This window comes from Macaca mulatta, chromosome 6, assembly GCF_049350105.2.
Source record: "Macaca mulatta isolate MMU2019108-1 chromosome 6, T2T-MMU8v2.0, whole genome shotgun sequence".
NCBI classification, from domain to species: Eukaryota; Metazoa; Chordata; class Mammalia; order Primates; family Cercopithecidae; genus Macaca; species Macaca mulatta.
In genome coordinates, this window is record NC_133411.1 from 122616240 (window position 1) to 122632296 (window position 16057).

The 16057-nt window shown below is 39.9% G+C and overlaps 1 long non-coding RNA gene across 1 annotated transcript in view; it reads left to right on the top strand.

Annotated features, from left to right (window-relative positions):
• The first annotated feature begins 323 nt into the window (after positions 1–323).
• The window catches only part of LOC144341329 (uncharacterized), a 291076-nt gene continuing 275342 nt past the window's right edge, over positions 324–16057 (top strand). Inside the window, exons 1-2 of the long non-coding RNA XR_013418196.1 lie at positions 324–438; positions 12696–12791. This is a non-coding gene — a long non-coding RNA (uncharacterized LOC144341329). The remainder of the gene's footprint in view (positions 439–12695; positions 12792–16057) is intronic.

Sequence of the window (16057 nt, forward strand, 5' to 3'; positions counted from 1 at the left end):
ACCATTGCTTTTTAGGTGCCCTTTACTCGTGTGCTTTTGAAATTCCCTAAGATGATATCAGCACTAGATGGCGCTATGTTACCATGAAGACTGCCAGGGTGGTGGTGGTGGTGGTGGGGTGAATCTCTAATTTTGTAATTAGCCAACAATGCAGATAAGCAGAGGTTTAATTTAAGTCATTTCCCCCCTCATTATACTTTATAAGAAATCATGACCTTTTTATTTTGGAGGGGGGACAGGGACCTACTGTATTATTTTATCTCAGCATAAGCAAATTCAATTTGCTTTAATTCTCACTTTGAAGGAGAGAATGCCAGGCTGCCTCCTGCTCTGTTTCACAGTGTGTGGCGTTGGTAATGAGCTATGACAGCATTCCTCCTGCCGCTAACTGTGTCACATGAGCCGTCGGAAGGTGACTTGAGATGTGAAGAAATGAAGGTGCGTAATTGATTCTCACAGTGAGAACATGCTTTCTAGTCTGTCTTTCTCTGAAAAGCTCATGACAATTTTTATTAGAATAAAAGGGATGGTTTTCTCATAGTCCTTGGAAATTCCCATAATAGGCTAAAATGTTCCTTTTCCCTCTAAAAACAGTTTGTAGTGATTCAAATGGTCAATGATTTTGAAAATAATTGAACAGCTAAGCCTTAAAGTAATGTATACAAGCAAATTTTAGCAGAAGAGATCACTGGCTTCTACATTATCTTTGTGGGACAGAGGATATTCCTCCCAGCCTCTCATCTTTTATAGGTGTGAGGTGACATGGTGTTTTAGTGTGTTAATGTATGTTTCTATCTGTCTGGTGTTGAAAACCTTCAAAGGCGATTAACTCCTTTACAGAAGCTGAGAGGGAAGGAAATGAGTCCTTCACCAGGATATAGGTCTCTGAATGGTGGCATTACTATAATGACATACATGCTTATGTATCTCTGTATCTCTACATACTTTAAGTCATATTTTGTTAAGACAGTCTGTGGCTACTCGAAAAGGAAATTGGGAAGGAGAAATTTTAGAAAGGCAGCCGGAGAAGCTACTCAAGAGAATAGAAATAGCTTGATCCAAGAGAAGGAAAGAGGATAAGGTATAAACTAACCCTGCAGTTTCCAAACTACGTGCTGGGACACCCCAGGATGCAGCAGCCAACTCACAGGGAGGCCCCAGGATATTTTGAGTTTTTGAAGGAAATGGAGCAGCGTCTACCGGAAACCAAGCAAATGACGTTTAGAGTTTTCGTACTAAATTGCACTACATTCATAGATGACATCATATTTTTGCAAAGCTAGGTTTTTGGAGGCTGATGGGATAAAATGCAAGTAGTATGCAAAAATGAACAGGAATGGTTAACAAAGATGGCAGTGTCTAGTCTCATTCTAATGATGGAGTGGCTGTGCAGGGCCTAAGGGGCACACATGCCGCAATTGCAAGTAACTGTGGTTATTTAAGACTGAAATGAAACTTTTTTTTTTCAATTTGTATGTATAATTTTTTCAAATAGCTAAATTATTAGGACATACATACTTAAGATTTTTGGATTTAACTACCTAATGAAAGGAATGGCTATGTATTTTTTTTTTTTTTTTGGCTGTTAAAAAATTACTAAAGACACTAAGGGTGCCAGGAACTTAGAAAGTTTGAACTTCTGGGCTAACACTGTTTCTTGATGTCCCTTGAGGAGTAGACACACTCCTGCCCCAGTGACTTGGCTCTCGCTGTCCTTCATCTGGAATGCGCTTCCCTCAGATAACTGGTTGACTCAATTCATTACTTGCAGTAAGCCTCTGCTCAAATCTCACCTACTCATGGGGGCCTCCACTTACCACCCTCGTTCATCCTGCCCTGCCCACCCTCCCCAGAGCTCACTGCCTCTTCCTTTCTCTATTTCCCCTTTAGTCCATCACCCGTCTCACTTTTAATACCCTACATCATTTAGTTATTTATTACTTTTGTTGTTTATTGTTTGTTCCTCTCACTAAGCTGTAAGTGTCACATGGACAGGGTTCTTTGCTGTTTTTTAAAAATAGACTAGTAAATTTAAACAGTGTTTAGAACAGTGCCTGACACATAGAGCTCTTAGTAAATATTTGTGGAATGAATGAAAAGTTGTCAGTGGCATCTCAAGCCTGGTAAATAATGTTTTGTTTCTATTTATTATACAAAAATGTATATAAAAAATTATACAGAAGAAAATACCTTAGGAGTTCTGAGGTGTTTTGTGATTCATATATTGGAAGAATAGTTAACTGAGTCATTTTTGTGGTTGTTGTTATTGCTTAAATAAATCCTATGTTTTTGCTTTATAGAATGAGAGAATGAGTACATCAAAGATTGTATTCTTCCTTTTCTTAGTTTCCCATTCTTTAACATAAGCCAATATGTATCTAGAGTTATATAGTCATGTGCCACATAATCACATTGTGGTCAATGACAGACCTTATGTATGATGTTGGTCCCTAAAGATTATATTGGAGTTGAAAAATTCCTCACCTACTGATGCCTTGATGATCCTGACCTCTGTAGGCCTAGGCTAATGTGTGTGTTTGTGTTTTAGTATCTAACAAAAAAAGCTTAAAAAGTGAAAAAAATTTTTTTTAATAGAAAAATCTTATAAAGATAAAAAGAAAAAATATTTTTGTATAGCTGTATATGTGTTTGTGTTTTAAGATGTGTTATTACAAAAGAATCATATAGTTTAGACAAATTAAAATGCTTTTAAAGTAAAAAAGTACTAGTAAGCTAAGGTTGATTTATCATTGAAGAAATATATATATATATATATTTTTTTTGAGATAGAGTTTCACTTTGTTGCCCAGGCTGGAGAGCAGTGGCACGATCTTGGCTCACTGCAACCTTGGCTTCCTGGTTTCAAGCAATTCTCATGCCTCAGTCTCCTGAGTATCTGGGACCACAGGCGCAGCTACCACACCCGGCTGATTTTTTTGTATTTTTGTAGAGATGGTGTTTCACCATGTTGCCCAGTCTGGTCTCAAACTCCTGAGTTTAGGCAATCTGCCCGCCTCAGGCTCCCAAAGTGCTAGGATTACAGGTGTGATTACAGGATTACAGGATTACCACACTGGCCATGAAAAATGTTTTAAAAATAAATTTAGTGGGCCGGGCACAGTGGCTCATGCCTGTAATCCCAGCACTTTGGGAGGCTGAGGCGGGTGGATCACAAGGTCAGGAGATCAAGACCATCCTGGCTAACATAGTGAAACCCCGTCTCTACTAAAAAAAATAAAATAAAATAAAAAATAATAAATAATTAAACAAATAAATAAATTTAGTGTAGCCTTAGTGTTTATAGAGTTTGTGGTAGTATACAGTAATGTCCTAGACCTTCACATTCACTCACCACTCACCCAATCACTTACCCAGAACAACTATCAGTCTTGCACGTTCCATTCATGGTAAGAGCCCTACAACGGTGTGCCTTTTTTTTTTTTTTTTTTTACCTTTTATATCATATATTTATCTACATTCTCTATGTTAACATATACAAATACTTACCATTGTTATACAATCACCTACAGTATTCAGTACCGTAACATGCTGCACAGGTTTGTATCCTAGGAGCAATAGGCTCTACCACATAGCCTAGGTGTGTAGTGAGCTCTACCATCAAGGTGTGTGTAAGTGCACCGCTCTATGATGTTCACAGAGTGACAATATCTCAGAATGTATCCTAGTCATTAAAAGATGCATAACTCTACTTACTAAAGTCCTTTAATTGTCATCCAGTAGGGACCAACGTTCTGTAAAAGAATTAGAAAATATCACAAGGCATTAATTTAAAACTTCAGTCTTCTCTGAAGTGAAGAACAGCTCACACAGGTAAGTACTATGCATCTAGTAGTGATGGTTGTAATTACTACAAATAAATGAGAGGGGGAGCTCACCAAAGTTTGATCCAAAGTAAAAAGGATTCCATGTTGACTTAGTGTATTGGTTCTCTATGCTGAAATTACCATAATTTAGTGGCTGAAAACAACACACATTTCTCACTTCATAATTATCGTGGGTGAGGAGATGGCACAGTATGGGTTAGCTGGCTAGGCCCTGTGGCTGCCAGCAAGGGATTGGGCAGGTTGCATTCGCAGCTGGAGGCCCAGCTGTGAAGGATCTTTGTCCACACTCATTCAGGTTGTCGGTAGAATTCATTTCCTTGAGGTGGAATGACTGAGGATCCCCAGTCTTACCGGCTGTCAGCTGGAGGCTGCCCTTGGGTTCTAGAGACCACCTGCAGTTCCCTGCCATGTGGCCCTCTCCAGAGCCCATTCCCAGGAAGGTGGTTTTCTTCTTGAAGACCAGAAAGAGAATCTTTCTCCTGCCTGCTGAGATGAAGTCTCATACAGTGTAGCATAATTGTGAGGGTGACATTCCATCACAGGTCTTACCCACACTCAAAGGGAGTGGATTTCACAAAGGCATTAACACCAAGAAGTGGGAATTATTGGGAGTCACCCTTGGGTCTGTTTGTTACACTCAGGCAGCAGAAAATGGAGCACCCTCTATGTTCTATAAGAATCCTAGTCCCCTATTTGCCCCCTAAGCTATATTTTAGGTAGCCCTCTTTTCTCAGCATGTATTCTGCTTCAAGACCTGGGATGTTTACTGAAAGGCCAATCACTTGTGCTTCTAGCATCACCTCAGACAATGCAGTTCTTCAGGCTGAGGGGGTCTCTCCGCAGCTCCCTGAGATGTCCTCATCCCCTCCGCACTGGGGGCACTGCTGCAATCTCCAGCCCCCTGCTCTGATAGAACTGGGTCTACTTTAGGTTCTTTGCTGCTAAAGCTCTGGGTTTGTTAAAAAATAAAGGCTTGAGAATTATCTATTATGGTTCTTCTCCCTGAGTATTAGGCTAAATTGTTTTATTTTTTAGAGTTTCATTGTTATATTTGTGATCTCATGAGTTATTACCTTTGAATCAATAGTAACATGTTACGTCTAGCAAAGCATTTTAGATGTATTAAGATTATGAGATATTAATACAATACATACATTTTCTTATAAATGTAAAATATTACCTATAAGAAATCCTATGCCTTAACTCTTCTTGTCTAGTTTGAGTTGCTAGTTTATTCATTGCTAATGTAGGGAGTAGGATGATGTTCTGTTAGTATCAAAGATAAATTACAGTAATAGAAGTAGTGAACAGCAAGGTGGAGTTATGTAGCTAGACAGGATCGCTGATGAATAAACACTAAATCATCTACTTCCCCTTGCCTTCTCTGTTCTCAGATTTTTCTCATGGGTAACATCCATGAAACATGTTCACGTCTATTCAGTCCTTGGGAAAGTGGGAGAGAGTTTTGTACTCAATGATTTAAGGAAACTTTGGACAAAAATGTGACTCCATTTATTATGTAGGGTGATGTTCACTACATATTAAATAACTATATTTTGCTAGGAACAGTGGCTCATGCCTGTAATACCAGCATGCTGGGAGGCTAAGGAGTGATTGAGGCCAAGAATTTGAGACCAGGGTGGACAACATAGTGAGACCTTATCTCTGAAAAAAAAAAAAAAAAACCCCAAAAAACAAAAAACTATATTTTACTTGACCATGAACTTTCACTGAAATATAGTGTGTATGGTATTAAATATTGGTACTCAATATTTTTTAAAAGCAAGGTTGGAGGCAACCAGTTTGGTATTAGAGAGAGAGGGTTCATAATAGTTTTCTTGCAACATCTCTACAAAATACTTCTACTGTCTTGATAAATCTACTAATTATAAAATTGAATTACAAAAATTAAAGAAAAATATAACACTGATTTAAGGAAATTAATTTATTATTTTATTAACAGTGACCATATCATTTCTATAATATGAAACATTAAATGTTATTAATAAAGACATTAATCTATCAAAAGATACATGGGAGCTATTTAGAGCAAACAAGTCGGGAAAAAAAGTCATATTATACAGTAAAATTCATTGGGGAAGAATACTAGACTGTTTTTCTCAAGACCTGTGAGAATCATAAATCCATGGAAACTGAGGAGTCTCATTTTTCTTTGGCAAAGAAGAACCGTGTGAAGCTTTACCAGGGGTATGAATTTGCATTTATAAAAAGCTGTAAAAATTCCAGTAAAGCCCTGTTTTTAATTATTTCACCATTCCATGGGTTTCATTGTACTGTGGGTCAACTCTGTACCCACAGAGAGCATACGATTAGGTAGTTACCCAAAAACATACTCAGGATTCAACTATTCTAATAAGTAGATAAGCTTTTAAAAAGGTTTGTTAAGCACTGCCAAATAGTGCCATATAGAAATATGCATGGTTTTTCCCCATGGCCTCATAATTCAAGGCATCATGGTATCTATCCTATCTTTGGTTGTTGAAATACAAAACTGGACATATGTGCACGTTGCTTTTATAGGAATGTTTATTTTAATCTTTTAAGGTTCTATAGGTTTGATGTGGACTTTAGAGGTAAAGGTTTTTGGAGGCAGAGATTTCCTGTGTCCAGGCGAGGGGAGGTTCAGAAAGGAGGTCAGCAGATTGTCCCTGAGGGGCAGGAAGATGGCTCTTCCAGGTGTCTGGAACCACATTGGGAAGGAACACCATCTAGAATACTTGTATGACCCAGGGCAGTGTTTCTCAAATTAAGCCTCCTTCAGCATCATTGGGAAACCTTGTTTGAGATTGCTGTTCCCATTCCCAGTTCCTGATTCAGTAGATCTGGCTGTGGATCTGAAATTTTGCATTTCTAACAAGTTCCCAGATGATGCCGATACAGCTGTTCGAAGACCACATTTGAAAAACATTAACCTAGTGGGCCAGTCATCACTTGGCTTGATTAGGAGCTGGTTATTTGCAGAGAACAGGAGGCAAGGAAAGCTGGAGGGAGCACCTAACATGAGGGTGAAGACCTCAAGTCTTGATGCAAAATGCTTTTAAGGAAGCCTATGGATGACACTGACTTTGGAGACGATCACTCTTCCCTACTCCATGTACGCTGGCAAGAAAACAAAAACAAGTACAGTGATTGCTCTCTAGGGGAAGTCTTTATGACTAGGATCACAGGCTTTGAAATCAGCTGAGACTTGAATCTGAGTTACTGCTCTACCTGGCATAGCCAGAGTGAGCCATTTCACCTCTTAAGTCACAATTGCTTCTTAGTGGGCTAATGCCTCAGAGTGGGTTCTCAAAAATGAGTGTCATTACCCTTTTCCATTTAGGGAAGCCCCTAGTGAGTATGACTGTAACCCCTTCTCCCTCTGCCCAACCTCCAGCAGCCAGGGCAGGGGGACTCATAACTCTGGCTTGGCCACACAGATTATCTTCCTGGAGTGAGCAGGTGGAATCAGTGAGGGAGATGAAGGTGGGAGGATGGTTAGGATTTGGTGGTGGTCATAGCCTATCAGTGTTCATCTGCAGTGGGAGCAGCAGCCAGTGGTGGTGGCATTGTATCTACTGCCAAGATTGCTCAGTGCCTTCACATCCTCAGGGACTCTGCCCACATGTGAACTTTATGAGATCTCTTCCCCGAGTATTCTTACTTTAAAGAGCAATACCCACCTCCCTCGATGTATAACTCCCTCTCCCCATCCCTGCTTTAATTTTTCTATTAGCATGATCTACTATGCTGGGTTTTTTTCTGATTTGATTTTGTGTACTTCTCTCATTAGAAGCTGAGCCTCGGGAAGAAAGAAATTTTGTCTTTTCTTCACTGTCATTTGCCAATGCCTAGAACAATACCTGAAACATAGTACTAGATCAGAACTTATTGAATGAATGAACACTGTGAGCTTGTTATAGTCTAGTAAATTCACTATTTATCTAAAAGAACTAAAATCTATTTTTTGGTTGTCATTATTGACCCTGGAGATACCCATCATTATGAAGTGTTTTTAGTAGTTTTAGTTACCTTTAAAGTGTTTCCATTAACATATAGGAGCTACTTTAAAAATTTCGTGTAGGTAAGTTATCAGCTAAGAATGTTCCTTATTAACTAAGATTTTGATGACATACAAACATGAAACAGCTGTATGTCTTTTCTCCAATGTTTTTCTTTTATGCCACCAACCATGTACTGTCAAATATTTCCCATCTCAACAATATTTTAGATGAATCACATTGCATTGTGGACATTTTTGGGTATGGAATTCCAGTCCCACTCAGTGTAATAAGTTTGAAAGGTCAGCCTCATGTCCAATGGAGAAAGAACTCTTCTCACCAAGCCTGGCCTAGGACCCACAGCACCTGCATTGGTGAGGGAACTGCATTGGTGGAAGCCTGTCTTGCTACTTTTCTTTTTTGGCATCTTCTTTTTTTCCCTCTAGTGTGCTAGGGTATGGGGGGAATAATGGGTGAAGGAACAAATGCCTCCCACATAAGAAAAGTCCTGTGTTTCTTCCTTGGCTGGCCACATGAACTGTATGGCAGGCATCTAATGACAGTTCTCTCATTGTCCGGTGGGCAGCCCTCTGGCCACCCAGCTTAAACTTGGGTAATTTCCATGGTGTCCACTTGGCCCAGGGAGATGCACCTAAGGGTGGGAGGGCAGACTACTATGTTGCTTCCCTTTCTTCAGGCAGCCACAACCCCACAATTAATTCACTTTTACTGTGCTCAGAGTGGGCACAGGAGCAGGTTAACTCGCCCACACACAGAGTCCACCTGGAGAAAGGATGTCAGTCTTCTTGCAGTTACTGCTAATTTCTTTGAGCATGTGACACTTGGCTTTGGGATAGGAAAATAGCCCCATCGCTGCAGGGAAGAAGAAAAGCCATAGACTTTCACCTTGCCAGTGTTTCTTAATGGGAGAGCTAATGGAAATTTGAGTGACATCAGGTTTTGCTGTGCAGTGCTCTACCTTAAATTGCAGGATATTTAACATCCCTGGATCCCGCCCATTAGATGCCAATTGCATCACCAACGCCTCCCCATGTTTCCAACCTCCACTCAGCCTGAGAACCATTGGTAGGCCAACAACTCAATAACACACTGGAATTCTAGAACTTCTAAATCTATTGCTTATGCAGACTGGTGGGAGTAGTGGGTGATAGCTGCGTAACTGATAAGTTCCACAGAGATATGTCTGGCAGTTCTCTTTAGCATGTGAAGGATCTTAGCACCTATTATCCTCAGCTTTGGGTTTTAGTTGAAATCCTGAGACAAGGCAAAAAGAGTCCTTCAACATCCTATTACAGGCTGAAAGCAACATGTCTCCACATTACAGTGTAAGATTTGTAATGTTTGTAGATTTCTTTATGTAGCTAGTTTCTTCCTGGTATGTAGGTTCCACTTAGCCTCAGTCGGAAAAGCTGCCCCATTCCTATCTTCTTCATTCAAGTTCTTGTGAGGGACCCCCAGTCTTCAGAGCAGCATAGCTTTTATTCAGCTTCTATAAATACAAATCCTATCCAAATAATCACAGCTATTTTTATGATGTCTGTAGTTCTACAGCTTCGTAAAAGGAAAATTAATATTTTGTATTTGATTGAACCATGAAATGACCATTTTTTGTAGGTTAAAATTATTGAATATTGGCAATTTTGTGTAATTCAATCTAAGTATGTTAGTGGACTTCACGCCTAATTTAAATGTAAGCAAAAAGCTTTAGCATAAAGCATTATCAGTGATTGAAAATGACAAGATGTTTATGAGAGACTCAGATTTCCTCCCTATTCACCATGAATCAGTCTGAACTGAAGAACATGGGGGAAAGAAAGGGAGCTAATCTCTCAAGTTTGCATCATGTTCTGCCATTTACAGAATGCCTTCACATGCATAATTTCATTTGCCTTTTTGTTGAGACAGAGTCTCACTCTGTTGCTGTCTGGAGTGCAATGGTGCGGTCTTGGCTCACTGCAACCTTCTCCTCCTGGGTTCAAGCAATTCTCCTGCCTGAGCCTCCCGAGTAGCTGGGACTACAGGTGCATGCCACAACACCCAGTTAATTTTTGTATTTTTAGTAGAGACAGGGTTTCACCATGTTGGCCAGGTTGGTCTCGAACTCCTGACCTCATGATCTTCCCACTTTGGCCTTCCAAAGTGCTGGGATTACAAGCGTGAGCCACCATGCCCAGCCTGCCTTTTTTTTTTTTTTTTTTTGAGATGGAGTCTCACTAAGTTGCCCAGGCTGGAGTGCAGTGGCATAATCTTAGCTCACTGCAGCCTCCGCCTCCTGGGTTCAAGCAATTCTCCTGCCTCAGCCTCCTCAGTAGCTGGGATTACAGGCACAGGCCACCATGCCCAGCTAAATTTTTGTATTTTTAGTAGAGATGGGGTTTTGCCATGTGGGCCAGGCTGGTCTCAAAACTCCTGACCTCAGTTGTTCCGCCTGCCTTGGCCTCCCAAAGTGCTGGGATTACAGGCGTGAGCCACCACACCTGGCCTCATTTGCTCTTTATGCCACCCTAAAACCCATCTCACAGAAGAATATTGTGTTCCTTTAGGGGCACAATCGAAAATGAACGTTTTCTACACATGTATAAATATCTAGTCTCTTAATGAAATTTTCAGTTTTAGAAAAGCCATTTTGCTAATATTCAGGACATTTCCTCAAATGTAGTCTCTAGTTAGGCTAAATATTTAAAACGCCCAAATAATTAAGAAATACCTTGCCATGATAGTAGCATTATATAAATTACATTTAGTCATATTGTGGGTTTTGGTTAATGATTTCTACATGCCCTACAATGTGTGCTTAGATGAAATGTCTTTCCTGACTACCCGCAGCCCGCAGACCCAGTGGAGATTTAACGTCAGTTACCTTATGAAAGCAGGCTTGAAATGGTGAGGGAAGAGGATATTGATTTTGGAGAAGGGTGTATGGTTCGGGGATATCATCATACATTTCTTGGGCTTTATGACTTTTGGAAAAGGTTATTATAATGGAGTCAAGCTTTTAGCGTTGTTTTGCACAAAAAAAGAGAAAGTCTTTTGTGGGTGAGAATAAAAAGGAGAAGCAGTTAATGAAAAAACAGAATTCTCAGATCTTCTATTTGTCAGTATTTACAAACAAGAAGGTCTATCTACTTACCTAGTGCATGCCAAACCATGGAATTCCATTCAGTGATTTTTCAAGAAAGGAGGTTCTTTCCTAGAGTGAATTTAACCTTTGTGTCTATCCATGTGGATTTGGAGGATATGCCCCGGTGAATAGTAGGACTTTTAATTTGCATGCTACTCAATATGTTCACTGTAATTGTTTTAGCTGTGTTTTTTTTCTCCCACAGGAAAAAAGTCACGAGAATCTTAATGCTGTGTCCTTTACTGTCCTCTTCCTGGAAGATGTCATACTGTCATGTTGATCAGTTTGCTCTGAATTCCTTCTGTTTGCTCTCAGTGGTCATTTTTGCTGACTCTCCTTATTGGCTTCCCCAGAGGAGCAGTCCCAAATCTGTTCAACTCTCCCTCATCCTCACTCTGTACTAGTCTCTCAGCAGATGACTCCTAAAAGTCCTGGAAAATGTCAGGGGAGTAGAGGTCAAGGGACGTTGGGCTAATTCCAGCCAGACTTTTATGTTTATAACAACTTACAAGAAACAAAAGCATTACATTCAGTCATATACCCCTTGGGGTACATCTGTCTTTTGGATGTGACATGAGATAATTAATGTGTAAATAATAATTAGAGTGCTTGGCACAGAGCAAGCAGTTAATAACTGCTGGTTTCTATCTGTCTTTCTTTAATAACCTTTTGACCAGTAAAGACGGTTCAGAAAATATTATGTAATTCATTTTCAGCAATTATGATCTAATGAGTTATGACGACCTGATGTCCTTGCTTCATTTGGTGGTTCAGGTAGTATAGCCAAAATAGGAGTGTGAGATGGCTCTAAACCAAAGACAATACCTAAAATGACTTCTGCTGTCAAGCCACTTGGATGGAAGCATCTTTTTCAGCTGTGCCCCAACTTGGATTAATTTTTATAAGATAGACCACCTGATCTCAATTTTAGTGGCAGGGATCCATCTTGCTGAAGCTCCCTAGCAACTAGCTAATGTTTGCAGCTTCTTCAAGTTATTGTCTCAGTTTTGCTGCTGCTGTGGTTGCCAGTTGCTTATCTGGACTGACTGGTGACCAACACAGTCCCCAGCTCTCTTCTGAATTCCACTAAATAATCATGATAGCTGGCTGGGCGCAGTGGCTCAGGCCTGTAATCCCAGTACTTTGGGAGGCCCAAGTTGGTGGATCATGAGGTCAGGAGTTCGAGACCAGCCTGGCCAGCATAGTGAAACCCTGTCTCTACTAAAAATACAAAAAATTAGCCAGGCATGGTGGCAGGCACCTGTAATCCCAGCTACACAGGAGGCTGAGGCAAGAGAATCACTTGAATCTGGAAGGCGGAGGTTGCAGTGAGTCGAGATTGTGCCACTGCACTCCAGCCTGGGTGACAGAACAAGACTCCATCTCAGAAAAAAAAAAAATCATGATAGCCTCCCAACTTGGTGTAATGTTAATGTGTGTCCTATTGTGCATGCTGGGACCATTTTCAGTGAGAGATTTACAGTGGCACCGACTCAGCAAAGACTGACTTTTGTGATAAAATGAATTAATATTTATTTAGTGCTTTGCAAGTTAAAATTACTTCTTATATATTATCTCATTTTATCCTTATGTTAACCCAGTGAAGTAGATACAGCAAATGTTTTTATCTGTTTTTTTATTCATAAGATTAAAGAATATTGTTTGAGAATGTTCTTACACTTTAATTTTTTTTTTTTTCCCCTGTAGGTGAAATGTCCAGCTTTTAAGTGAATTGGTATGGTATGGTGGCTAGTTCCAATTGAAATGGCTAAGCTTCATCCCTTTGAACTCTCAACTTTTCAGGTAATACTTTGGAGGTATAACTGCATGTAGTTGGGATGTTGTAATAGGTATGAGTGTTTTATGTACAGATGCTTTGTGCTTTGAACCGGTTTCTTCCAACAAGCTGTTGTGTTGCCCCACCTTTGAATGATGCAGTTTCTTCCTGAATAAGTCACATTAAACATGCATAGGAAATTTTTTTAGCAACGTCAACTGTGATATTATTATAATCTTAAAGCAGGAGTGGCAATTTGTGAACAACAACTTTGGCAAAGGGCCTTGTGAAAAATTGAGAATCACTTGTTTATTATTGTTCTTTTAAATCCTCTTAAGTCTCTGCCAAAAAGAGACTTAAATATTTGTTGCACCCAGTAAATATTTGTTGAATAAATGAGTGAATGAATTATAGAAGGCAGCATTATAGATTGATTGATACACCACAGTTGAAATGGACGACAGTGCATCCTGTGCATTTACTAAACTGAACCATTGACCGATTCTTGAACGTTTCCAGCACCTTCCCACCCCATGCTTTTGGTCACTCCATTTCTTTCATCTCTAATGTCCTTTCCATCTCTGTGATTCAAAATTCTACCCAGCCATTAGACTAGATCAAATGCCATTTTCTTCTCCATTTTTTCCTGAAGCCTTTATGGCTTTTCCATTCCATTCCATTCCACTGGAAATGACTGTATCTCAGAAAGTTCCCATTGCTCATGTCTTTTTGGTACTTAGTATATTTTCCTTGTAGACCACATACATTATTATTTCCTGGTAAAGTATACGCATTATATCTTTCTCTTTAGAATGTAAGTTCTCAAAGAACAGACTGTACTGTATTCATCTTTTCAACACACACACACACACACGCATACATATATTTTAGCAGGGTGTTACATCTGCTAATTTCTCAATCGATTTTGTTGAATTAATTAGGTTTATAGGGATTTAACTATTCTTTCTATATTGTAATACCTATAGTGAAAATTCTTATCCTTAATAACATTTTTCAACAAAGATGCTGACAAATAGGAAAAACACTGAGATTTGATTTTCATTGACAATTTGAAGCCTCTGATAGAAATACAAATAGTAGAATGGACAAGGCCTTGAGAGAACTAAGTTTGTAAAAGACACAGAGCATATAAACTTGTTGTGATTAGTTAGGGATGAACAGAATCACTACGAGAATCATTGATATTTACTCTAAAAATCTAGTGAGCTAATACAGCATTTTTCTTCAGAGAGAGCAACATGTTAATTTTTTGAAGTTTGCTTTGGAATTCAGCACGTGGCTCTTCAGTAGTTTCCAAATTATTTCATAACATCGCAAAATCAAAACAACAATGTCAAAACACTCCTAGAATTATTTCTAGACCCAGTAATGGAACTGACAATAAATATCAGGGGTTTGCCTGGGTTGGGGGTGGGGCCAGCATGGAATGCATTATTTCTCCCTTACTGTCATTCCAGGCAGTTGCCAATTTGGGCTGATTATTTATAGATGACTCTGCAGTGTGACAGGCAGTTCTCCGAGTGAAGCCTCAGGCAGTGAGGTCCTGAGGAAATAGGAAAGACCTGCACATTCCCTAGAGCAATGGGGAAGGAACTGCCGGGCAGCCAGAAGCAGTCTTCCCCCAGAGCCCCCTTCTTGTTTTTTCCTTTTCACACAAATGTTCCCAGGGGGTTTGCAAAACACGGATTCATTTTAAAAGATGTTACAGTATATTCCCTAGGGGCAGCCTCCTTCCCTACAGAGACAAGCATTAGAGCCCTCAGAAATCTGGGTTACTGACTTGGAAACCGAATAATTGGGGATGAATGAATGGATGAGAGTAAAGAGGCTCCACATAAAAGGAATCCCTTCCCATAGCATCTTTCATGCCGGAGGACATTAGGATGCCAATAGACGCAGTCCATGGGTTTGGGTTGCCAGGTAACCAGGGTACCCGCAGATTTCCATTTTTACTTTATTTCCGATTCAGGAAAGCCTCGTTTCATACACAGAAAGGAAAGAACACCTCTCCCCACCCCCATTTATTTAGGTCTAACTATTAACATTCACCTGTTGGTAGCTAAAATGTTTCAGACTTTTTAAACATTTAAGCTGTTAGAAAATCAACAGGAAACATCAGGATGAAAACCGGAGGGTGGTAAGGTAAAGGGCAGTGGTGTTCCTGCTTGGCATTCAGGCAGCCAGTGGAAAAACCCTGCGCGTCCCCGCTGGGGTTTCTCAGTTTCTGTTGGCCTGAGCGCATTAATCCAGCTTCAACGATTCAAGCTCTTCTGCCTCCTTGCTGTGAATTTCCTTGCCTCCAGAAAACACTCAAGACACACTGAGGAGACTCCCCCCAATTGCTTGCTTTTGCTTCTTTAAAAGCTTATTGGTAACCCATTCTTTTGTAATAAAATAAAATAAGCCTTTTATGTGTAATTTTGCAATGCAATAAAACCAAACAGAATATTCTCCACCCCACTCCTGTCAAGGAATATGGGGCTAAGTCGTTTTCTTCCCGTTTGATAGAAAAGCAGCGGAATTGAAGAGCTTCTGAAATTCAGTGGAACAAAGGCTAAATAAGCCTGCAGCCCAACATGTGGTTACAAATGAGCTCTTTGGATAGTGTTCATGTCTCTGGAACATATATCTGGGTGTGTAAGTGTGTGAGTGTGTGTGTACAGTTGGGGTTTTGTTGTGTTTATGGCATATAATTATACATCTGGACCCTGGATGGGAAGCTTGCCAAAATGATGTGCCCTTTAGCATGGCAATCGGTTTGAGGCTGAGCTGTTAAAGGCTTATCTACCACAACACGAATATTTTTCTTCTAAGGCAGACACAAGTCTAGGAAGACTCACAGGGAAGTTTCCACAGTTCTGGGTGTGGAGTGTGAGTGGGGCTGGAAAGACAGATCTTCGATCTGCAGTCTTTTCACACTGCCGGCCTAGGAAGGTTTTGTCTTTAAAATCTGTCATTTTTCCAAGCTCTTGACGGACGAAGGCCAAAGCAAAATGAGCCTTGGTCTGGCTGACAACTGTCATTAGCGCTTTGTGATAATTAACCCCTGACAGATCAATGAGATGATTTTCCATCAGAAAAACTTGGACGTTTACAAGACTGAACTAAAATGAGCAGAGAACAATAGTTCAGTGGAATTCTTAAAGTTGCTAATAATCTATAAAAGTAATCTTGGTTGAATTAGTAATGCCTGCTAGCAGACTAGTAACCCTAGTGTTTGCATGTTTTCAAATGCCTTTTGTTCTTGAGTCTTCAATGTTAGAGATGCTGT